The following is a 25,591-nucleotide window of genomic DNA, read 5'->3' on the forward strand; positions in this document are numbered from 1 at the left end:
AAAACCAAGTGGCCCATTCAGAGAGCTCCACATTGATTATGTAGACATGGGAGAAAGGTGTAATGGGGCTCGATACATGATTGTGGTTGTATGTCCATTTTCGCGGTGGGTGGAGGCAGGACCATGTGCCCGCCCTGACGCGAAGGGCGCCGCGAAGTTCCTAGTGCGGGAAGTGTTTCCGCGCTGGGGAATTTGCGACGTTATTCGCTCAGATAACGGGACACATTTTGTTAATGAATTATTTAAAGAAGTGACTACATTATTGGGAATAAAGCACAAATTATGTTCGATTTATCATCCTCAAAGTAATGGCGTCGTGGAAAAGATAAATGGCCTGTTAAAAAGCAGATTATCAAAACTTTGTTTTTCCCTTAAAAAGACTTGGATGTACTGCCTGCCTTTGGCCTTGTTTGAACTACGAAACCAGCCAAGTAAGGATCACCATTTGTCCCCGCACGAGATCGTCACGGGAAGAAGAATGCATACAGCGCATTCGCCTCTCCGTGAGCGTTCTGATGCACACAGAAGCGCAGCTATATTGGGGGAGGAGTTCACAGAATATCTGCGAAAACTGACACGGGCAGCGCGCGTAATTGCAAAGCAACTAGCCCCCCCCTCGACAAGAGAGGAGGGAAACGCGACTGAACCAAACAGGTTGCCTGAAAAACCACTACAGCTAATGCCTGGTGACCTTATATATGTTAGAAGTTTTGTGCGGAGGTGGAACGCACCACGTTTCCATGGCCCCTATGAGGTAGTGTTTTGCACGCCTACAGCAGTAAAGGTTAAGGGCCTGCGATATTGGGTGCATCTGACAGATGTACGTAAAGCTTACAGCGCTGCGGAGAGTGAGGTGCAGGACGAGGCACAGGCAACAGCGGACGATGAAGTTGTGCGGAATGAATGATTGGAATTTTGTGTGCATTATGAGATGAACAGTGAACACAATTAGCGCGCAACAAATGTCCTGGACTAAAACATGTACATATGTATATGGAAATTTTCTTTTTATTACAATTTTTGAAAGTTTTGCGTGGGGTTCTTTTTTCCTCTCCTGTGCTCTTTAAGAAGTTTTTTTATTATTGATGTTTTTAAACTGTCATGTTTTTTATTATTTATATATATATATATAGTAAGGTACGAATAATGATGCTTGAAAGGCTACCTTGTCTGTCAACACACCCCCTCCCTCACCCAACCCTATATTTTATCACCGAAACGTTACAACGTGGAAATGTTTACATGTTTGTATTTAATAAACTCTTGTGTCTCAAACAGGATTTATCATGGCATCGAATGGGCAGCCTGCAACTAATAGATATGTTAGATTTAGAGAAATGTTAGTGGCTAGATTAACATATTCATTTGAATGTGGTTTATCAATGTGTGCTATCGTGTTCTTCATCTCAATGTTTTGTCTGGTATTACACTGGGTTATAGCGTTCATCTCTACCGAGATGAACGAGGGGGGAGGGGGGAACAACACCACCCTTGCCCCTGGAACGAAAACAATTCCGACTGTAGGTATCAAAGAAGGTGATTTCTTGATCTGGGATGGATCACACTTTGTGTGGGGTTACTATACTACACCACCCACTGCTGTCCTGTCACAATCAAGAACCAAAAATTTAAACAATGACACAATGTCCCAACCTGGAACATACAACAACCGCACGATCCCTCCCGCCCCAATTTCAAACAACGATCTCTTGTTTATTAAGGAGGATGGAAAAGTGATTATGATGACAGAACACAAGCCCCTATATGAAGAATTAGAAAATGGGGGTGGGAGGGAGGAAGGGGGGCCTGGTTCTTCACCCACTATAACGAGAAGGTACAGAAGAAGGGAGAAAAGTAGGCGGAGAAGAGAGACTGGTGGAAAAGGGTATGATGAGTATTATGGGCTAGGGTTAGACAAAATGGAAGACCCACGACACCCTCACCAAGCAAATAAATGGTATGCAGATATGAGCACAACAGCCAAACAGACAACCAATGAGAGCTGTTATGTCTGCTCACTTATCCCCCATGCATCAGGCACACCTAAAGTATTGTTGCCACGAGAATTGCCCATTGTGGATGCCCAATGTCTCCTTCATCTCACGCTGTGTAGAATAAAGAACACTTTCCAAGCACACGATGTCTCTTTCAGAATGCTACAGAACAACAAAACGTGCTATTCGCAAACGTCTGGAGTGATCTGTCTTAAAGAACCTTTCTTTGCAATACAAGGGACACTGTTTTCGGAAAACAAATGGAAAGACGAAGAAGTGCTGTGCAAGGCAGAAGCACTGAAAGGTGTCCAACCGGACAAGTTGCGGTGGATGGAAAGAACGTGCTTGCCAATATGGAAAGAACACATCCCTAAACTAACATGGGTAACAGCGATGGAGAAACCCTTCAAGCTACAAAGTGAAATACAAAACGAACTATGTTTCAAAGGAGAAGGAAAAATGGCAATGGGAATGAACAAGAACTGTAACAAAACTCTCACCATCCCAGATATGAAAAAAGGAACAGCAGCACTAATGGACACCTACTGGGTATGCGGAAACAAGGCGTACCTGCATCTTCCCCAATCATGGAGTGGTAGCTGCTCAATGGCCACTTTGCACTCAACACTAATGGTGATTCCAGAAAGCCATATTGACAGAAGTAACATGATGAAAGAAGGCTTGAACCAGAATGCAGCTTCTCCAACTACACAAGCGCACCTTTATGTCCTGTCCTCCGGAGGGAAGGGAGAAGAGCTCTCAAGGAACAAGCGAGCCTCGAACTACATATCACAAGCATCATCTGATTTATTGGCACAGATCCCAGACAGGTATCGCCTGTTCAGCTCCGTGGAAACATTCTTTGCTTCGCTAGTATCAAGTGTCCAAGCAAGAGCAAATGCAAAATGGCTCCAGATCACACGGTGGGAACTGATCCAGTTGGCCAATGACACTGAAGAAGGGTTTAACATAATAAAGGTGGAACTACGAGCTCTGCGATTAATGACCATGCAGAACAGGTATGTTCTAGACCTGTTAACAGCAATCGATGGAGGTGTTTGCCGAAAAATAGGAAGTGCGTGCTGCACGTTCGTACCTTCCGAAGATGCAGAAAATGGGTCCCTGTCCCACGTTATTGAAGCAGTACATAACCTGGGCGAGAAGATGAAAATGGAAGGCGGAGCTGAGGATAGCTCGTGGTTCGACAATATCTTTTCTTGGGTTCCCTCATGGCTTGGAGTGACAATGAAGTTCCTGATACCAATAGTGGTGATCATTCTCGTAATGTTCTGCCTGTGCCAGGTGGGCCTCCGATGTTGTGCTAATGCAGTTCCTAACGGCGCAATGATGATGGTGACAATGGGCAACTCCGGTGGCACAATTAAAGCAACACAAGAAGTACATGTGCAGACAGGAGCAGACAACACCCCCAGGTATCAGTTAGTGCCTATGTGCCGTGATAAGTACATAGTAGATAAACTATGGCACACCACTATCAAAGAACCACGAGACGTAGAACTGGAATGGTATGAGGAGGTCTGGGTAGATCTGGAAGAAACTGGCGACTGTATATATTTAACATGTACACCAGACGAGTATGCTAGGAGAGGTGAGAGCTTAAGGGGGGTGTGCAGAGCATGGATGCCTATAAAAGGAACCCCTGCATGGGATGGTGCAGTGTTAGAGGAACAAGAATGTAGAAGATTGGAAGAGCTAAAGAAATTCGTTACTTTAAGTAACGAAAGGGGGGAAATGTAGGGGAGCAATGGCCGCCAGGCCCTCCTCACCTACAGCTTCCTCCCCAGGCGGGGACCATGACTCGGTGGGCGCCCCCTCATGCCACCCGGGCCCAGGTGGAGGAGGGTTCACCCGCCGACGACATTGCCCACACGCACCCTGTCTTTGCATTTACCAAAAATTAAGTTAGGCCTAGACGCCATCTTGCCTAGCAAACATGGTGTGAGTTCAGCACACTGTAACGAGGCCCCCACCTTTGGAGGGCCTTTCATGCATCTCTGTCGCCTCAGCAGCCCTGACAGATCCGCTGCGAGTGCGTTCCCATGAGAAAGTCGGAGATGAGCTAAACCCGAGATGCCAACACGGCAACATTATATTAGTAACAATGTGATATTGCACCCCGTATGACCCGGACCGCAAGGCCGGGGTAGCGAGGAAAAAAGCTGAAGCATCACTATCTGAAGAAGGTAGAAAACAATTCAAGTATTGGTATCAATGAACTACCTCTGTTTAAAATGTGAATAAGCCATAAAAATGTAACGTTATATGATATCCCTCCAGGTCTGGACTAATGCTGCTATAACCACGGAGAAAGATGTTGACCAAACGTGTAACCTATATCTGTAAAAGTGTTTTTCAATAGTATGTAGAAACTTGAACTCATATATGTTTTTTAATTCACCCAAAGCGGCGAGCATCAATCTCTGTAGGCCATAACCTAGATATCCCTCGTATAACGTCTAATGTACATACAATACGCACACAATGTAGTGAATATAATGTTAGGTAATGAAAAGGTACTGGAATCGACTGTATTAAAGAAATGTGTAACGAAATTGAAGTATATATATATGTGTCTAAATAACGTCAAAATAAGGCAGAACAGTATAGAACTTCTGCATTTACTGATCAGCAACGCACGAGGAAAATACCTTCGTGGATATATGCAAGGCCATTCCCTCTCCCACCCCACCAAGCCTGCCAGATAAAAAAGCTAAGACTTGTGCCGCGCTCCCTCACCTCCCCCAACCAAGCTGGCGTTACTTCAGAGAGTCAGAGGCCCCGGCGCCGCAACCAAGGCCACAGCCCGCCACCTGTGTTATTTACAGCACGGTAATAAACCCACGGTTGAACCCACTGATCTACCAGCACCCTCTCATAAATCCCACGAACCCCCCAAGACCCCCCAAGAATCCTGACCCCGTGTAAGGACGACCCCCATCATTGAGACAAGACACAGAGACCCATCTATATAATAACTTCTAACGCAGCAGACAGACATGTATCATTCGGCCCAGGCCCCAGAGCCCCCGTCCCGCGACCTAAAATACCGGTCAATAGGACACAGGTAAATCTCACCCCAACCGATAACCACCAGACCTCTCACGAGGTGCATTCCTCATGTGTTGTGTTTATTTTATAAGATAAGCTGCTGAAGCGATTTATTAACGAACTTAAATGTCATTTTCTGAATAACTGCAGTGTGCATGGCCTAGGGCAAATGAGACAGGAAAGGTATTCGTCATTGTCACAGGCTGCCCCAGCACATCAACACCGCACGGATGACCTCAAGCCGGCCTGCCAGGCCCAACCCAACCCACGAGGCTGACCAGTGACGTCGTCACGCCAAGACCAACCCCGCTGCAGCAACACCTATAGTTAGTCAACGCCACCCAATCCCAATTGACTTGTGCCCCCTATAGTGTTTAGGTGTTGATGACGTTTTTTGTATTAGAAATACGCCTGTCTTTGCTATTGTCAGGCAGAGCGCTCTCGTAGGTTGCAGAGTTCTTTGCACGCCTTATTCTTGGATAAACTCCCACTTACGCTCACCCGCACTCTGTCTTGGCCTTATTCCCACTACGGGAGAGTCCCTTATTGTCTCTCATTGCGGGGAGGATCGTGCTGAATTGGGGGCGCTTCCCTTCATAGGTAAGCCTTTGTCTTTCAGATGCCGGAATGCTAACCTGTTCTTTCTTGTCTTTATAGGTGTTGCTGAAGACTGGATTCAGGATGGTAAGCCTTTTTCCTTAGGCCCAGGATCCGATGCAGAAGACACGATGAGCGTTCTGCTGCAGAGGATGCAGAATAACGCAAAGCAAGATTCATCCACCGGGTGTGGTTTAAATAGCCTCCTGTAGTGCTTAGGTATCTCCTTCCACAGCCACGCCTAGGTAAGAAAAGAGTTCCTGCTTTCCAGAAGAGTTCCAGTGTTCTGAATCTAGGGAGTGGCTCCTGCCCCACCCAACAGGAAAAGTAGTTCCAAACAGAAGAGGATCAGAGGCTCAGCTGGCAGGCAAGTAAGCAGCATGGTCTGCTGCAGGTAAGTCCACCCAAGCATCATGAGCCCGGCGCTTCCAGCGCTGGGACTGGGCACATTTATGAGCCTGGTGCCACTGGCACCAGGACTGGGTCCAAAAGGTCCCAATTGGGACTGGTTGGCCCTCGGAACCTGGGTTATGGATCTGCTTCCAAGGGAGTTGGGAAAACCCTGACCTTTTGGAAGCAGAGATCATGACAGTAACGTTCTTTCGATGGGATTTTCCGATGACGTATTCCACATCGTACCCTCCCAGACTGCCCCTCTACAGAATTTCTTGTGCGAGGGCAGCTTCGTTTCCGCAAGGCTTTCTGTAGTCATACTGGCAGAAGATTGGTGCAACACGTTCTCGGAAAAAACTACAACTGAGGCTACGGGCGTCGTGCGTCCTACTTATAACATCCGGTGACGTCAGCTCGACGGAGGCCCTCGAGGACAGCGTATCGACGTCATTGACGCAGGACACAGACGCCGAAAATGTTCTGAAGCAGCACAGCTGTGGTGATTACCTCTCATAGATGTGCGTTGGAACATCCCATAGAAAGAACGTTACCAGGTAAGAAAGTAACTTGTTTGTCTGTAGGAAGCACTGGTATAGGTATCAGCTATAGGGAGGCCTGGGTTGGAGACCAGGAGGCCCTTTTTGAGCTTCTTCCTGCCAAACTTAGAGAGAGGGATAGGATAGTCGATAGAAAATCAGTTAGAAAAGATAGGTGAGACAGAGAGCACCATAAGGGGTGCATGGATGAAAGGGGGGGTAGGGAGAAGGGAGCCCAGGCACGGGAGGAGAGAGGGGAGGTCGCACAGGTGGGGGGGAATAAGAGGGGACACAAAAGAGAGGGGGGCACAACAAAGAACAAGAACAATGGACCTACAAATCAGATGCAGTACAGGACCATCAGAAAGAAAACAGAACAACAGGTCACCTAGAAGTAGAGAATGTAGATGTAGTACAGAACCAAGGCAACGCACAACAGGAAACCTGGAAGTAAAGAATGCAGATGCAATATAGGACCAAAAGCAAAACACAGAGCTCAGCAGGGACCCTAGAAGTGAAGAATGCAGGCAATTGCAATGTGATGCCACAACCCGTGGCTAGCAACACAATATCAAGAACTGTAGAGAGCAAACACAAAGTCAATGGTAATGTTGGTAATGTTTATTTATAAAGCACCTATACACAGGCAGTATTTAAAAGCGCTCAAGGAGGGTGGGAGCATGGGGAAAACACAACAGTCACTCAGAGCCCTTGAATTTCTGAGATGATAACGGTTTGCACTGGCAGAGTAAGTGACTAAGATACATTTAACAATTCGGATACAGCAAATAGGCCTGATGGCGATTCTGTGTTTTTTTTCCAAGTGCACATTCATGGGTGAAGACAAGGGAGAACAGACAGACAATCTTCAGGCAAAGATGCATTTCCGATCATACAAGTGCAAGAAGGTCAAGGGAGGGGGTGGGATCCAAGTGAACCCAATCAGTAAAGACTAGGCTAGGTGCGGAGAGCGAAGCTCTCATGGGTTTATTTACAAGTGCAGTGAGGGGGATGGAGTGCAGGGACCTGAGGCAAGTGCGGAGAGGACTGGAGTGGGTGCCAGGGACCTGTGAGACTCTGAGGTCACCAGGCAGCCAGTCAGCAAGCTGTATGTAGGAGGGAGAAATGGGAAGAGCAGAGAGCAAGTTAGCAAGAAGAGAGAAGGAGGAGGCGAGAGGAAGGTCTTGAGGAGTTTCCAGAACTGAAGAAGATCGGGCTCAATACAAAGGTTGCCATGGTGCTATTCCAGAGGGAGACACTTGCTGAGGATAAGGATCTCCCTCCAAATCTCTTCTTAGAGAACCGGCTCACTCGCAGAAGGTTGGAGGTAGATGAGCGGAGGGCTCGAGAGGGACAGTGTTTAGGTAGGCAATGTTGCAGGTAAGTATAAGTAGACCCCAGAAAGCCATGTGGACAATGCAGAGGGTCTTGAATTTGATCCTTGCAGCCACAGGGAGCCAGTAAAGGGATTTCAGCACCAGAGTGATGCGGTCCCTGGGCTTGAGGCCAAGGATAACTCTTGCGGTTCTGTTCTGGGTGAGTTGCAGAGGGCACAGGGCAGAAGCAGGGAGGTTGAGGAACAGGCTGTTGCAGTAGTCGAGCCTAGAGAGAACCAGGGCACTGGAGACAGTGAGATGCTGGGGGAGGTGAGAAAAGGTAGAGTGCCTCTGAGGAGGTGTAGTTGATAGTTAGACTTTTTAGAGATGTCAGAAATGTGAGAGGAGATAGAGAAACTGGAGTCAAAGATGGACCCATGGTTTTTGGCCTCGCTGGTGAGGGTGGGCGCGGGCCCCAAAAAAACAATGCAATGCAGTCAACACGGCACAGAACACAAGAGGAACCTAGAAGAAGAATGCAGGCAAAGCAAAGTAATGCAGAAAAACAGTGCAGCACGAGACAGTGTCAGAATAGTACTCAATAGATCGTAGAGAAGGGCTGAGATTTGAGAGGAAGGAAGGGAAATGCAGGAGGTGGAACAGATTAGGATACAGCGACCTACGATCTGAGGGAGCACACGCAGCTAGAGAAGCAAGGGAGCGCACGCGGCCAAGTTGTGCGTGCCAAGTTTTGAGCTAAGTATTTGAGCACAGTACAATACAATACGCACAGTTTCGACTTTCCTAGACACTCTAATAGCTGGTTAAAACCCTATATCATTTTAAGAAAAAAGTGCTGCAGCAATGGTCATTGCCTGTTACCTTTTCGCATCTCTAATCACTTCCTGGTGTAAATAATCTGCCTCTGGGACATGTTAAAAAGAAAAGACCTCACTGGGAGTGCACGTGCAGCCCTGGATGTTTGTATTTGAGGGGAGAGAGGCAGAGCAGGGAAATATTTTGATTCTGTTTTTGTTTTAAAAGATAGATACTTTACAGCCGATAACATTAGGCGAGTAGCCCACTTGGTCGAGAAGACGCAGAAGACCCCCACCCCAGCGATTCTTTTAGCCTTGGATGCCAAGAAGGCATTTGACCGGGTGGAGTGGTCCTTTTCGTTTATGGTCATGGAACGAATGGGTATAGGCAAAAAGTTCATCAATATGGTACGAACGAATTACCCTCTCTCCCTGCTCCTGTACACCCTATATCTAGAGCCCCTAATCGTGGCGATTCGGTAGGTGGAGAATATCCAGGGAATTCCCTTTGGGGGGGATCCAGCATAAGGTGGCGGCTTTTGTCGACGACATGCTCCTCAATTTGGCGAGCCCAAGTGACTCTATAGAGGCGTGTATGGCATTATTGTCCAAATTCGGGGAATTTCCAGCCTCCAGGTGAACCTGCAAAAGTCCGAAATAATGAATCTGTCGCTGCAGGGCGACGAGATGAGGGCTTTGAAAGCCTCCTCCCCTTTTAAGTGGAGTCCAGGCGGGATTCGTTATCTGGGAGTCAGGGTCACCCCTCAGCTGTCGGGTTGGTACGGGGCGAATTACATTCCCACACTTGCGTCGATTAAAAAAGATCTTCGGAAGTGGAGCTCTTTAAAGATATTGTGGTGGGGAAAAGGCACAGTGCTCAAGATGGTGGTTCTCCCGCGGTTACTCTACCTTTTTCAAGTGGTTCCGTTGCCCGTCCCCACACCCTTCTTCAAGGAACTGGACAAGGCAGTGAAGGAATTTATCTGGGAGGGCAGGGCACCATGCTTGGCGAAACGGCTATTGATAGCATCGAAGGGGGCGGGGGGCCTAGCCTTAACGGACTTCCGGTGCTACTATGAGGCGGCGCAGCTCAGGGTAATCCGGGAGTGGTTCTCAGTGGACTACGACAAACAGTGGGCCAAGATGGATAGAGCGGTAGCCCGACATCACCTGGGAGAGGTACTATGGCTCCCGCGTAGGTTGAGACCGGCCCACTTGTATCTAAGTAACATAACTAAGGGGATGGTTGATATTTGGGATAGGGCGGTGGAGAAATTGGGGATCATTACCTTCCAGTCGCCTTTCACCCCTATTTTCAACAATGGAGATTTCACCCCTGGGTTGGAAAAGGAGGCTGTCCAAGAAATGGGAGAGCGGGGGGTGCAGAGTCATTAGAGACCTTTTTCGAGGACAAGAGGTGAAATCCTTCGAAGACTGTAAACGGCAGTTCGGGGTAGGTGAGGGGGAGCGGCTCAGATACTTCCAGATCAGGCACTGGGTGTTGTCCAAGGAGGTCCGGAGGGCGGCAACGCGTGGCCTGAAACAGTTCGAACGATTCCTACTGACGTATGAGGGGTCCTGGGGGCTGATTTCAGACCTATATAAACTTCTGGGGAATGCTGGCCCTACCACGAAGTGGCCGTATATGTCTAGGTGGGAGGGGCTTTTGGGGGTGGGAATGGAACAGGAGGAATGGGAGAGGCTCTGGAAACTGATCCCAAAGGTGGCTAAGGCTGCCCAGCTTCAGGAGGCCTGGTATAAGTATCTACTGGGCTGGCATTACACCCCGGCTCGCCTTCGGCAATTTTCCCAGCTACATCCGGGGCGTGTTGGAGAGGTTGTGGAGGGGAGGGCTCGGAAGCTCATATTTGGTGGGATTGCCCTAGTATTAGACCTTTTTGGAGGGGTATTGCACGTGCGCTGGATCAGGGGTTTGGAGAAGGCACGAGTCAAGACCCTCGCAAGATCCTGGTGGGAAGGTGGAGTGAGGTGGGGGGAAGAGAGAGGGGAAGACATTGCAAGGCAAAGGTAATCTTCATTTTGGCAGCAATGGCTCTCCTTGCCCAAAGGTGGAAGAGCCCCATGATCCCAACGGAACAGGACTGGTTGAGGAAATTGTGGGAGATGGTTTCATTGGAGTGGGCTACAGTCACGGTTAATGACAATTTGAGTTGTTCTGCTGCGGATTGGGGAGAAACTTTGGACTACTTAAAGGGGGAGTTCCGGGAACAGTGGCGACCCCAAAGACTGAGGCTCTTGGACCTGCATGCCTAAACGCTGGAAGGGGATGGAACGGTGTGGGGGATCTCGGGTGCTAGGGCTCCATGGGGGAGGAGTGAGGGGAGGGAGGTGTGGTGAGTTGTTGGGGGTTGCTGTTTCCTACCATTGTTAAAACAATAAAGAGAAGTTTAAAAAAAAGATAGATACTTAACACGCAACATTATAGGAAATGCTCTTCTCTCGTGTTATTTTACAGGTGTTGATATTTAATTTCCGGCACTGCCTAAACACCCAGGATTTACATCATACTTTCCAAACAAGACCCACAATACACATGATGTATTCTGTTTGAATACAAACTCTGTTAAGTTATTTGTTTTATTTATAGGATATTTGCAAGGTGACTATACAACAAATGGTGTTTGAAGGCACCACAAGACAAAAAAGAAATGGGAGAAAACAACAATAACGGTCCTGCTAGGCCTTGTGACATTCGAATCATGCAAGTGTAGTAACAAGAAGTGTGGTGGTGGGCGCCGGTCTTTGCAAAATGCGAAGTGCTAGGGTGGAAAGGGAAGTGCAGGGTAAAGAAGAGAGAGTGCAAGTGAAAAGGTGGAGTGGAAGAGGGGGGTAAGAGGACCACAGGGGGCTAGGTGAGGGGAGAAAAGGGCCACAGGGGCTAGGCGAGTGCTAAGGGGAGGACAGGATGGCAAGTGCCAGGGATTGCATGGGGTACTGGGGGAGAGGGTCCACATGCTAAGTGCGAGGAGGATGGTGGTCTGGGCGGGGGTGCCTGGTGCCCTGTAGAACTCAAAGGGAACCAGGGAGCCAGTCAGTGCCTGCAGATGGTGTTGTTAGCAGGGGAGGGGGAGAGGGAAGGAAGAAAAGGAGGGTCTTGAGGAGCTTTTGAAACTTGAGGGGATCCAGCTCAAGCCTGAGAGGGGCAGAGAGACCATTCCAGAGGGAGGCTCCTGCAGAGGGGAGAGATCCCCACTCTCTGCTGGGAAAAGTGTCTGATCTGCAGAGAGTTAGAGCTTGAAGACCTAAGATCTAGCAGCGAGGTATTTAGAGAGATTTGGATGTAGTGGAGTCTCAGACCCCAGAAAGCCTTGTGGATGATCCAGAGCGTCTTGAACTTCATGCTAGTAGCAACCGGGAGCCAGTAGAGATATTTTAGGGCTGGAGTGATGCAGTACCTGGGCTTGAGGCCAAGGATACGTCTTGCAGCCTTATTCTGGATTAGTTGAAGGTGACAAAGGGAGGATAAAGGGAGAGTGAGGAGTTCTGCCTTGCACCTAATAGGCAAACGTCTCTGAATCAAATGTAACCACTGGCATTGCTCTGGCCAGCCTTCCTTAGCATTGTTTGCAAATTAGCCTTAACCCTGTCACTAATGTGAGAATCCCTTCCCAAACTACTGACCACAAGACCTAAAAATGCATGTGGTTGCTTGTGTGCTACTGCAGAGGGGACATGGCCTAGAAATTGAGATTGAACTGCACCTTTTGGTGGCAGCACCAAGAGACATTTGCTAATGGCTTGTCCCTTCCGTAATGACAAACATACTACAGAATCATGGCATGGTATGTTGCGCAGAGCAACGGTAGTGGTAATGTTTAATTCAAAGCCTTGCATTTATCATTTTTTGACTTTACTACACTCTCCCCTCCAGAATACCATTTTTACTACCAACCTCATGTTTTCACTTATATTCAAGTAGTTAATGCAGCAGAATATATATTTTCAATGTCATTTGTAAGGGTTCCAAGTCAAAATCTGTGTTCAAGCAACATCACCTGTCATTCATTGTTTGATATAGTTAACCATTTTATTAAACAGGATTGAAAAAACACTATATTCCTACAAAAAATAAACATACCCATAAATTACTGAAAACAAAATTGTGATTTTAGGTTTGAGAAAATAGTTGCACGCAGCTTGTTTGAATAAATGTGCTACCTCACTTAGAGGTGTGAATGGCCCTCCATCCCCCTGGTTATTTGTGCTTTCATGGCTGTGGGGCATACATTCTGGCCGGGCCTCCTGCAGTTCAGCCTCTCAGAATGATGTCTCTGAGGTTGCTGCTGCATCTTTAGAGTGAATCACCCCTAGTCCCCCAGTTTCCAGTGGTTTAACACCACTAGCATGGTCTCCTTTCTAGGGGGCCAGAAGGTGGTCTTGGGGGGCCCTGCCCTCCCTGCTGGAAAAGGGCTTGAGTTAAGAAAAGGAAGGGGTCCCAACAACTGCTGTTTTCTTCGCTGTGCTCGATGCAGGGTGAGAATTTATGAAGGCTTATTTTTATATACATGTTTTTGTGAGATCCGAGCTCCCTCTAGTGGTCATCTACAGCGATTACGAATTCTTTCAGTGATGGATTTGTATGTCTAATTGTGAGCTACCCCAAGACGATTAAATGCGACAAAGTTGAACAATTCAGATACTGTATTCTAATAAATGTAGACGAAGCACAATAATGAGGCGGTACCACTTCAAATAAGACTCGAAGCCCATCAGTATTTTCCTCTGCAAGACCCACGTGTGCTGCCAGAGTGACTACAGCAAGCCCTTGATGCTTTAACCTTATATAAAACACCACTCGCCATTTGTTCAGGGCCTCAATAATATTTCATGAACCTGGCTCTCATCACGATGGCCCTTGGCAAGCTGGCAGATCTTTCCTCCCTCCTACAGGGAGCAACGACCACTGAACTGTTAGGTGAGGAGGAGGGGTGCCCACAGGGCCAGACATATGTAAGGTTTGGCGTTAGAGGGGCATGTTTACTGTGAAAACAGTACTACATTTGCTCCACCTTAAAGGGCATATGCAGTGACAGGAGGCTTGCAGTAAATGTGTTTTGTTTTCAACTGTCCCAAAGAAGAATGAGCGTGAACATTCGGCACAGAACAACCCAAGTAAGCATTCCCAAAGGGATTTGGAACTCTGTATAGCATCAGGGACCACGGGCTATGCATTGTCTGTGTGATGAGAAAACAAGTGTTGCTCTTTCGTCCATTTACTTAATTCTCTTCATAAAAATGGGCACCCTTAAGTAAATGTTTACAAGACCACAAGAATGGTATGTATTTATTATGCATTTGGTAGGCGCTTAAATAACAAGTAAATTGTGTTTCAAAGCGCCCACATGTCAACAGGGAGGGAACATGGGATTGAAAACAATATATACTGAACCTCTTGATTCTAATCAGTCTGGTAATGTTTGTGAGGGAGTGGAGCTGGCAATAAGCCCTATCGGCCCCGCTTTCTCTTTAAACCGCCCCTCCTTGAGTGGTGGAACAAAAAATCAAGTTTTCAATACTAAAACTATCCCAGAGATTTCGGGGTTATTAAGTCACTCTGATCTTCCTCACAGTCCATGGGACCGGGAGGGTATTTTAGATGCAGTGCCCTCTCGGTAGAAGTGCTGGCCTAAGGGTGTACACCCAGCTACTTTGAATATGGGGTAATGTAGAGGGTGGGAGTTTTGCCTTCTCCAAAGGATTATCAGTAAGGGGGGACGCCCCAAATCAACCTTCTCCGGTGGAGACGGGCTTCTGAAACGTTAGATGGCACTTTGTGGCTAGACTTCCATTGTCTGTCACCCAAAAGGAAGTGCAAACACCCTTCCAGCCACCGGACGGTACATTAATGGATCCCACAAAGTTCAGTCAAAATTCTTTTAACAAAAATGTACATTATCTACAGTCACCACCCATGGGGCAGAATGAGATAATGCGGACCATGGGCTCGGTGGCTAGGGCTTTAGAACATGCCCTCTCCGTGATGAATAATTCCCAGAGGGATCTAATTGGGGCGGTAGCAAACCAAGAAAAAAGCATTGTAGCCATTTTGTCAAAAATAACCTCCATTGGCGATTATATAAGGTCTGGGGACTACAGCCCTCTGCTATTTCAGGGGTAGGGAGAGTCTCTCCAAAACCAATTTGATGGCGCCAAGGTTCCAAGGGTTTTGTCCATGGCCTCATGTTTGGTGGAAGGGGGTTCCCCTCCCAACTAGGGTACATGAGGAAGAAGCCCAGACCACGGAACAGGAGGCGGGTGGCCAAATTCCCAAGGGTGGGCATAGGATTCTTCCTCACCTTCAGGGGGCTGAGGACCTGATTAATGAGACTGAGAAGAGGTGGCTCCCGATCAGGGTAAATATGAGATTTTCCACTAGGGTAAATTGAAGAAAAGACAGGGTTTGTTAAACCATAATAATAGGGGTCCACAATCTAAGAATAAAAAGGGTGTGAAGAGAAAGGGCCCCTAAGGGGGTAAACCAGTTTACACAAAGGTTATCCATGCAAACAGTGCGCCAGGATGGGGGCTAGTAGATCTTTGCCGGGAGACGTTGAATTTGTACAACCTCGTGAATGTCGAGAGGTTACTGACCTGGAGGAGTCCCGAGGTGCCCAGATAGATGTGCAGGTTGACACCATAGACTCATTTGAATCGGGTAGGGAACTCGTGAGAAAAACTGGATAACCAGTGGTGGGCTGTGAGGTCATGGATAGGATGGGTCATGTGCAATTTGTGGTTAACCCAGTAGCAAGTCTTCGACCCTCAAGAAATTAGTGAAGTCTGTGTAGAACGAGATCACACGATTAAGGCGAAACCCTCAGAGTTACCTCCCAGGGCTCTGTCCTTTAGGACCCTTGAAGATTGACACTTAAGGGTATGGGGGGAGTCCCGGTGACTTTAGGAGATCCGCCTAGGGGGGAGTATACAAATAAATTAGGCCTCCACAATTTACCATAAAACCAGGAGCAGGTCGTTTTAAACTGCCCCCCGGTCCTTGCAATATTATGGAAATCACAAGCCCTAGCTGGTTTATCTTCTAGTGATATTACGCGGGTGGAATTTTGGAATCGCCTTAATATGGATAAAGTTATACTTCATTTCGCCTCCGGTATGGTGCTTAATCAGGTGCTAGTGGAAGCGGATGTGATAAGAGCATGGGGCTATGATCTCTATAAGTTACCAACTAAGGTGGGGCTCCTTTCAAAAGTATCCATGCCACATAGTGTGGGGCAATGAAACGTGGTCCCGGGTGGGGAGAATGCTAATCTAGTAATAAAAACGTTAGTGGCGGGAGCAAACTTGAGAGAATTCTCTGTGCAAACAGACGGGTTAAGTCGCACAGCAAGAGAAGGGGATTGGTCCTGGCTAGCAGCCGCTTTGAATACAAGGCAAACCGGATCAACATTGATGAGGCTTAAAGCATAAGTCTCTATACTGGAACTGTAGAGGATTTACACTCTTGCTTCAATCGGGCAGTGTGGATCTGTTAGATTACGATTTATTCACTCTTCAAGTGGCTGAGTTGTTGATTGCTGCATCAAAGAACATTTGGTCGGAGATTGAATGCCTGACCAGCCCCAACTTGTGTGTTATGAAGATTTGTCTCCTGGCGGAACGGATACCCTGTTGATCAACATATATTGGAATAATTTAAAGATCGGGCAACAGGAGATGATGGAGGAAGTTGAAGACCTTATGTTCGGTCAGGTGGGCAGAGGTTCAACTTCCACTATCATCTGTGGTGTCTTAAATTGTAGATGCTTGGATTGGCTGGCTGATAAAACACTTTCAGGCACCGATAGGGCTAGTAGGGCTAGGGACAGGGTGTGGGGTGAATTTATGGAAGAATGGGGTTTAATGATACTGAATGGGAACATTAAGGGGTACAAAGCTCCACAAAATAGGGGTCTCCAAGGCTACATCCTAGACCACCTATATGTTTCGAAGGATATTTACGCAGAGTGTGAATCACTAGCGATGGAGGAGACTTTGGCGAGTGATCACTTACCACTAAGTATCAAACAATACTTTTCTGAAACAGCACCACAGAGGTTATTCCTTGGACCTAGAGGTGAATCTGGAGGTAATAAAATACGGTGGAATGATTCCAGAATGACAATATTTAATAGAATCCTGGCCACTGGAGAATTTGACAGTATTTTTGAGGAGCGGTTTGAAGGGACTGGTGTGTGTCTTGTATGGGAAAAGATTTTTGAACGTCTCCCGCAAAGGGACTTGGGTAAAGTGTGCACAAACATAAATTTGATATTACCATCCTATTTAAAAAGAGAGTGCTACGTAAAGCTTCAAGAGGACTTGTGAAAGAGGATAGGTCGACCAGGTCCCGTTTGAAGGCGTCCTATAAGCTATGGTTACATCACTATCGTCACCAACTGCTCCTGGGGAACGCCCGTAGGATGCTGGAGGTCATGGCTACTAAGAAGTCCCATGACTTCTGGAAACTCCTGAAACATGATAAGCCACAAACGGGGGCCCAAATAAACCTAATTACTGAAATATGTTGGAAGGCCCACTTCACTGAGATCTATAAATTAGATGGTGCAAACATTCAGACCTGGAATGGAGATCTGACAGAAAGGGTAGTGTGGGAATTAACTTGGGACCTGGATGACCTATCCTATCTAATATCCAGGAGTAAACAAATTGATGGCTCCAGGGACAGATGGCCTGGCCATGTGTGTGCTAAAAAATAGACCGGGCCCCTGGGTGGCTGACCTTGATTGAATGTTTAAAACTGTCCTCAGGAAAAAAAAATGTACCAGCTTCTTGGCAAACTGCCATCAGTCCCGATTTTCAAAAAGGGGTCCCTTTTGAGTACCTTAAATTATAGACCAATCTCCCTTCTGGACTACTAAGCCAAGATCTTCACGGGCCTGGTCCTAAGAGACCTGCGAATGTGGGCAAACGAGAATGGTATAATGGATAGTTTCAAAACTGGGTTTTGCCAGGGAGTTGGAACCGTGATGAACGGTTTTATTCTGGAACCTTTGAAAAAGGGGGCTTCGAAAAATAACAATCCACTTTATGGGGCATTCATAGATTCTTCTATGGCCTTTGGCACTGTGTTGAGAAATAGGCTATGGGCCAAATAAGACAAATGGGGTTGTCCCCCTTCCTTATTGGCAATCCTGATTGCTCTACATACAGACACCACTTTACGTGTCCGTTTGGATAGAGAGGGGACCCTATCTGCACCAATGCATACAACCAGAGGATTGAAGCAAGGGTGCCCTTTGGACCACTTCCCGATTATTCCAGCCCGAGAATTTTATTGCAAAAGGGTGGTGCCGATAATAGTCTACGGGGGAGAGACTATGTATTTTGTTCTTAAAGGGCAATGGGCGGAGTTCGAGGGAGCGTTTTGGAGGAGAGTGATGGGCTTGCCACGTGGTGGCCCGGCCCCGGTTTTAAGGTATGAGTTAGGCCTTGTGGCATTGGAAGCCTTGGTAAATTGGAAACATTAACATTTCTATGAAAGACCTATTTGGTGAAAGAGGGGTCTACATGGGGTTTTTTGAAAGAAAGCATTACAAGCTAGTAAATAATACGCTGGCTTGTTGCTTCACATAGAAGTAAATGATTATTGGAACAAGTTGCATTGAAATAGGATGCTTACAGGCAGGGCCCCCTTTCTTATATTCAGCCTGAGGCCAAGGATAAGTCTTTCTGCCCTATTCTGGATTAGCTGGAGCAATCTGTCAACCTTCATCTTTGACATTTACATTTACATACATTTTTAAAGGAATATTCTTTGAGCGGTTTAATATGCTTCATAGCACTGAACATGTCAACAAAAATATTCTGTATTTACATATAGAACAATGTTTCTATACCAGTACATATGATCTTGCTGCCTCTTCTAGAAGTAATGTCTGTACCGCCCAAGCATTGAGCTGCAGGATCATACTTCAATAGAAAACCAAAAATTGATCGGGAAAGGGCTAAGACGTATTGCAATGTCTGGAGAAGAAGTGCGTAGCAAAACAGGCAGCAGTAGATGTTATCAGCAGGAGCGACCGCCTGGCCATGGGGAGCCGATGAAGGATCCAGGTCAGTAAGAAAAAAGGACGAACATGACTAAAGTATTCCTTCTTCGATGCATTCCATGCGTCTCCACTGCTCTGCTTAAGATCAGGCGCTCAAGACACAGGATTGATTGTTCGTCATCATCACAGAACATTGAGAAGAAAGGTGGATTGGGCAGTCTGGAGACTGCTAAAACTCCCTTTGGGCCGCTGTGTCTCTGCCAATGGGCACGTAGAACGGTTGCTACTGCTGTCTTGATGTATATGCCACCAACTCAGGCCATTGCTCGAGAAATGTTGTTTTTTGGTGATGTTGGAGCCATTGGCAGCTCGGAGCCCTGCAGAGCATACATGCCTCCCAGAACATGACCTCTCACCTATCGCTGTCTTAGTCATCACCACTTTTGTCCTCCTGGGGCTAATTTGCCTCATCAGGCCAAAGCACCGCTCATCCATGTTACATAAGGCTGAGTGGGATTGTCTGTGCTCTCTGATGAACCACACATGCAGAGGGTCTGGCACTCATTACAACCAGAGATGGCTCATCTATAATGGATGGATGGTGCCCTGCCACTCTTTCATCCTTTCTGGAGAAGCAAGAACCAAAACAAAGGCAGAGAGCAAAGCACACTGGGTTGCTCTGTCGCTACTAGAATCTGCACATGCCATCTAGGCCATGCCTCCATAGGGTTTGCAGCTCCTCCAGTCAGGCATGGCGCAGTGGGCATGCCTTATGTGTCCTGCGGGGAGAGGGCCCTCCTGTACTGTCCTTTAGTTGCACAGTTATGCGAAATCACCAGGGTGTGAACCTTTCAGAGCCCAAAAAGAGGCACAATGTCTGCATACCCAGGGCTCTGAAACGTGATCCCTCAATGCCTCCTGGTTCCTTCCTGGTGTGTGGTGTGCACTCAGCGGGATCCGATTTAGGCACTGCAAAGGCCAGACGGGCTAGGATGACCAGGCAGATAAGTGAAAAGAAAGTGGTGTGTGTGCACACACAGGGCAAGGCCAAATTATTGTTGTGCTATTTTAGTGTCTATGCTGAGGTATATTTTGAACACAAGCATCACAAAACTGTTTTTTCAGTGGCTATGATGACATATGCTGAGGGTACCAGCATCATGCAAGTGCTTCACAATGGCAATGCAGGCAACTGTTTGGGCACCAGCATCATGACAGTGTATGACAGAGGCAATGCTAACATATATTTTAGGCAAATATATTATCATAACAATGCTGACATAAATTGGCGGCTCACACGAGTGAACAGACAGTGAAGGATCGAGCGGGAGCTGAATTTGTGAATCTCTAATCACGTGCCGGCGAGGCCCAGCCGCACAAAAGCTGCTAATCACCATGGCTCGTTCATCGCTTCCTCCCCCAGGACTGAAAACCTGACAATCCCCCATAGCACTAGGTTACTGTTGAAGCGCTAGCTTGAAGCTGGCCTCTAGCATCTCCTGAACTCTGTAAAGCGCTCCGTTGCCTATGGAAGGTTTACACTATAAACAATAAAATAAATAAACTATACTTGGTGTTCTGGAAATTATTGAGGCCATTTATGACACCTGCCAGTGTACACCACCAAATACAGGGGTCAATGGGTATGGCTCTTAGGTAAACTGTAAAGAGTGGGTCCTGAGAACTGAGCACAGGGTGTGCCTGGTGATAGGTGTGTGAGCACGGGGTGTACCTGGTAATGGGGCAGGGAGCGAGTAAAGGAAGTGCCTGGTGATTGGGGGTGAGCACACAGAGTACTTTGATGGGGTACATAGGTGCTACACACCGTGATAGAGATACAAGACCACCCCCTAGCTTCAGCAACCATGCAATCCATTCACACATGACCATGCATATGTCTCATATCTATGAAAGAGGACTCACAGAAGCATAACAACTTGCCCACATACATGCAGGCGATGCCAGCTATCCGCTCTTGCCATGGCTCTCAACACTCTAAAGAAACCCACAAAGGGCACTGGAGAGGCAGTACAATGGAGCCCACATTCAAACACACAGCATCGTTAAGCAGGCCTTTGGACTGCTCAAATAAAGGTTCTGTTGCCTCCAGAGAAACAGTGGACCTCAGATGTATGCGCCACAGATAGTTGGGCAATTCGCCATTGCATGTTGCATAAAGCGCAATGGGGCTCATTACGAATTCGCTTGTAAAATGGCGGTAACACCGATCCAGAAGATTTACCGTTACCGGCGGGGTGAGCTGCTGGAAATACCACTGAATGACGAGCCATCGGGAACGCGCATACACCCCGCCGGAAACGGTAATACCGGCAGACTGGTATTACCAGCATCAACGACCATCACCCAGTATTACTGGAGATTTTAACAACTAATACTGTTTCTCCCACCAAATGTATTACCGGTGCCGGAAATGGCATCACAGCCGGAACGGGAAGTCTGGCGGCTGCCATCTTGAACTACCCATTCTAAGCCGGCATCCAGTCCCCAAAGTTGTGGCAACCACATGGCACAGCAGAAGAAAGCCTGTCTGCCAGATATCGAGCTCTGCAAGCCAATATTCACCAAGGCAGAGCTAAATGCATTGGCAGGTGCAGTGGTGAAGCATGCAATGCACTATTTGGCAGCAGGCACAGGACAACTAGTGGCCAGCAAAAGACTGCCATATGGGCAGAAATCATGGCAAGGGTGACGGCAGTGGGAACTGTAACCCATACTGTCAGGGATTGACGGTAGTGCTGTGATGTCCTCATGGTGAGGGTCCACAACCTCATCTCAGAGTGCCTGGGGACCAACTCCGGTGGTGACGGTGCACGGTACAAATACCTTTAGAAACATTAACATCTACAAACACAGGAGGGAGAGCACGGGCACAGGAGAAGGCACAGTGGAACCCCTCTGCCTCATTCCCTTGGAGGAGACAGCCAGCTCCATCCTCCATGTGGAGAGCATTGAGGGGATAGGGAGTGCGGAGGCTGGAGCAGGGACCCAAGTCGATGGCAGTGAGTACAACTAACACCATGCACATGTGCATGTAGTTACCAAATGCATGCATCCCCGAGCATAGATGTACAGAATGGTCACGGGAAATGGTTCAACACATGGCAGTCACAGCAAATGGTCAGTGAGCACACACATGTCCCAAGGGATGCGGGTGAGCATACCAATGCACATGCACTGTAGCCAAAACGTGCATGCCGACACATGAGAAGCACACATGTGTGCCAAGATAGTCCATATCAGAAAGTGATGCCCTGCCACACCAATGACAACATCCCACCTAGGCAGGCCAACAAGCAATATGCACATGTATGCACTGTGTACACCCTCAGCAGGCACTATCACCAGCTACAAGTAGGAGCACTCATTGAGCAACACCACCCAAGCCATCAACATAAAATGTATATCTCTGGAACACACACAATGTCACATGAGTGTAATGCAAGCCCACAGACCTGTCTGTTGGATGACTAACAGCATGTCATTTCATTCCCAACAGGTACACAGTCCACGGACAGTGAAGAGGCCGGACCCTCAACTGCAGGCAAATTATGTGCCCCACCCCTGCACAGGAGAACCCCTCACCAGAAGGAGCATACAGCAGGGCAGGGCTGAAGCACCACCACCTCCACTACCACATACTACCACCGTGGACATAATGGCAAGATCTGAGGGGGACACAGTCCCCATGCCAGTGCTCAGTGGCCCCTCCACCAGCCATGAAGGTGACAAAGCTATCACTGCAGCTTCCAGTGCCATGTCACGGCCATCACCTGTAGTGGCACACACCAGTGCAGTCCCAGCAGTGGGTCACAGACCTCAGGGGTCCTGCACACCCCCCCTCATCCACATCGCATGGAGTGCCGCCTGTAGTGATACACGAAATTGCAACCTTGCCAATCAGGGCTTTAGATGACAGCATTAGCCGCTGAAAGCCAATAGTGTATTCAAAGTATGTGCTAAAAATGCTGACAGTAGTCTGTTGTAGCACTTCCATTATGCAGTAGTGAGCTACAAGGGATATGCAGGCCTAGTATGAAATAGGTCACATTATGCATTGTTGATAGACCGGCAGGGAGAGGGTCCCTAGCTATGTAGCTAATAGGTATTTTTGGAGTGTTTGGAACATCATGGCACCTATATAGCGCTTAGATAGCCAGTCTTAAGCGCTATAAACACTAAGCTATGAGTGCATGCCTTTTAGAGCTTGCAGATGGGGTTAATACATCCCATCTTCCCTTAGAATATTCAGCCTCACTAACGGTAGCCCTGGCTCCAAGCTAATCTTCCTTTTCTCTGGGAAGGTACTGATAAGACATTCCTCAGCCAGCGCAGATGGGAACCAGGGAGGGGTAGGAGCGAGCAGGGTGCCTCTCAGAGAGAGTTGGGTTTTTTCCATGAGCCAGTTCCACAGGGAAAGTTCTGGAACTGTGCGTCATGGTGACTGACAGCAAGAGATTATAAAATATCCATGCACACATGACTCGGGGGGAGATCGTCCTGTGGACTTGATTCGTGTACAGTCAAGTGCCCAGAATTGGCTCTCACGGTGTCCTCCAGCATTGTTTTTCTATGAAAAGCCCAGGTCTCCCAGTGCTGATTAAAGGGACGTAAGACTGTGTTTCTCTATGTTTCTCTATATTTCTCTATATTTCTCTATGTTTATCTAAGTTCCATGTTTCACTATATTTTGCATTGCTCTATGTTTTATGCTTTGTAATATTCTTTAACTTGAATACCAAATGTATATGAAATTCACTGCTTAGAATAAATATGCTAAAACTTTGAGGGTGTCATTTGTCACTAGCATGAGATCACTGCTCAGCACAATAGAACCTGTATTTTGGGCTGAATTGGGTATTTTTGCTCTCAAAGGGCTGGCCCCGAGGAAGATTTTGCCCATATCAAGACATTTGGTGGCAGCTTTGTGGGATTTGTGAAGAGCAGTGCCATGCTATGACATGACAGTGTGTGAGAGAACACAGTGTAGAGTGGGGAGCAGGCTGTCGCATTTCCTTGGTGGTCTCACTGCAGCTCTGAGACTTCAAAAGGCAGCAATGTTGTGTCGGCTTGCCGTGGCCGATAGCTTGTGTGGTTAAGACTCCCTTCAGTAAATCAGTCGTGACTGACTTATTGCATGGGATTGGTGCCAGGGAGTACAAGGCGATAAACAAGCGGGAAATGGCTTTGTTTAAAGCACTCCGATGAATGGTTAAGAAAGATGTATGCTCAATTAGAAAAGAATTTTATCATGCGGTTTCCCCAGTTTAAAGTTGTAATTTGGAATGCATAGTGAGACGGAGTTCTCATCTCTATTCTGTCATGAGGGCAGGGAAAAAATAATTGCAAGAATTTGACATGCAAATTGTGAATAGTGATTTAACCATTGACTCAGCCCCAGTGTGCTAGCGAGTGGGGGCTGTAATGTTCGGAGGCGAAGGTTCGCTTTTTTGATGTATGCTTTTGAATGTTGGCATTCTTGAATAATGAGGAGCCATGCTTAGGAGAATGAGTAACATCTGTGCTGAGAGCCTAAAGGGTTTGTGTTTTTCTTTTGGCAACTGTAAAATTCCATGTGCTGGTGGTGGCGAATTCTGTTTTAAAGGAAACACACTAAAATGGTTATATTGCATTTTAAGCTGTGCCATGCTTTTAATGGGTGAGAGACTCACTTAAAAAGGGAAGTGAGTGAATGTTATTTGGATTTTCGATTTTTGTGTATTGATTTGAATTTGCAGAATCAGTTTGCAATGGTTGGGGGGAAAAACAATTTATATTTTTCTAAATTGCCCCTGGAGTATTTTTGATCCCACGCTATGCCATGGATTTGTGCTGTTGCCTTATAAGTGATGTATGATTTGGAAATAGTGACCTGTTGACTGTGATACATGGGGAAAAATGTTGTTGACACATTAAACAGCCCACAAGCAATAGAGTGTGGGTTGTTCTTGCAAAAAAAAAAAAAACGTGCAGGGAGCTGCAAACTAAATATGGCATTTTAATTTTTTAAATGCACTGAAATGAGTGGTTATAGTTTGGCAATGGTACAACAGAATGAAACATCTGTGTGTGATAAGATAGCACAAAGATTTAATGGGTTGTGAGTTCTCTTGAAAGATCGCACATTACAAGAAAAGAAAACGTATGCTTTTAAATGGGACATTAATCAGGTTAAAACAGGCAAAAAGACGCTTTAACATTTTGCAAAATTACATGGAGTAGAATCTGATGACAAGAAAAGTGCCGCTTTTGAAAACAAGAGTCTTGCTGTGTGTGCAGAGCTTGTGCCTTGAAGCTGTTTTGGGCGAGGTGCGTGAAGGCAAACAAAAGCAGAAACAGTACAAGAAAGAGTTAATCTGGATGAACTGTCTTGAACGAGTGCTTCCCATTGAAGCCGCCACAGTATAAGAGTTATAGGCAAAAGAGATAAGCTGCGTGCTCATGGCGCTGCCAGGTGCACACGAAAGATAAACAATGCCTGCATTCCTGAGGAAGGAGGTGCAAAAAACAGAGAGCTGTTCAGAAGTAAAGAATTTGCCCAGTGAAACTGTGGTAGGGAAACAAAGGCTTCATGCAGGATGGCAGACGGGCACATCACATCTGAACATTTACCTATGCATCTGTGAATGGGCCAAGAAAAGACAGCTGCCCATTCCAACAGACATTACTGTGCAAACCGCATTCCAATGTGATGTGATGTGATGTGAAGTGAAACGCTATTGCTGTGCAAGCTGCATTCCAATGCTCCATGTGATGTGAACTGAAGTAAAGCGCTGTGCACTGGAGAAGAAACCTCTAGGCGCTTTGAGAAGAGAAAATACA

The sequence above is a fragment of the Ambystoma mexicanum genome, chromosome 2q (assembly GCF_040938575.1).
Source record: "Ambystoma mexicanum isolate Mex_15411 chromosome 2q, UKY_AmexF1_1, whole genome shotgun sequence".
Classification (NCBI taxonomy): Eukaryota; Metazoa; Chordata; class Amphibia; order Caudata; family Ambystomatidae; genus Ambystoma; species Ambystoma mexicanum.